Source organism: Theropithecus gelada, chromosome 7a (genome assembly GCF_003255815.1).
Source record: "Theropithecus gelada isolate Dixy chromosome 7a, Tgel_1.0, whole genome shotgun sequence".
Lineage (NCBI taxonomy): Eukaryota > Metazoa > Chordata > Mammalia > Primates > Cercopithecidae > Theropithecus > Theropithecus gelada.
Genome location: NC_037674.1, coordinates 30401157 through 30401672, shown reverse-complemented (window position 1 = coordinate 30401672; position 516 = coordinate 30401157).

Genomic DNA, 516 nt, shown 5'->3' with positions numbered 1-516 from the left:
TCAGTCTAATCATTGTGTTGTCACAAGCTTCAGTTTGGAATTCAGCAAAAATATTTTTTTGCCTTGTAGAATTCCATTAAGAAACAATTCAAGCTGGGAATGAAGGCTGTTCCTGTGGTCCTGGGAGGCTTCTCTCCCAATGCTAGGTCACACATTGTTGCCTTTCTGGCTAAAGGTTTCCCTATCCTAATACTGCAAAATTATCACTATCTTATGATGGGAGGAGATAGTAATCCTAGCATAGATATATTCAAGGTAGCCTGGCTTCTGAGGGTTCCAAGTTACTAACAGCTTTAACTTTTAGTTATGCATTTCTGTATTTATATTTCATATAATCATTTACCTCTTTTGGGCTGAAGAAAAAGAGGACATTATCCAACCAGCAAAAAGAGAGCAGTTTTCCTCTGAGAAGCATTCAGCATCCGATTAAATATTTTAAATTGCTTTATAAAATATTTCAGCCTGGATTTTCTGTAATTTAGTTTATAATAATCACTGAGGGAGATCTGACAATGG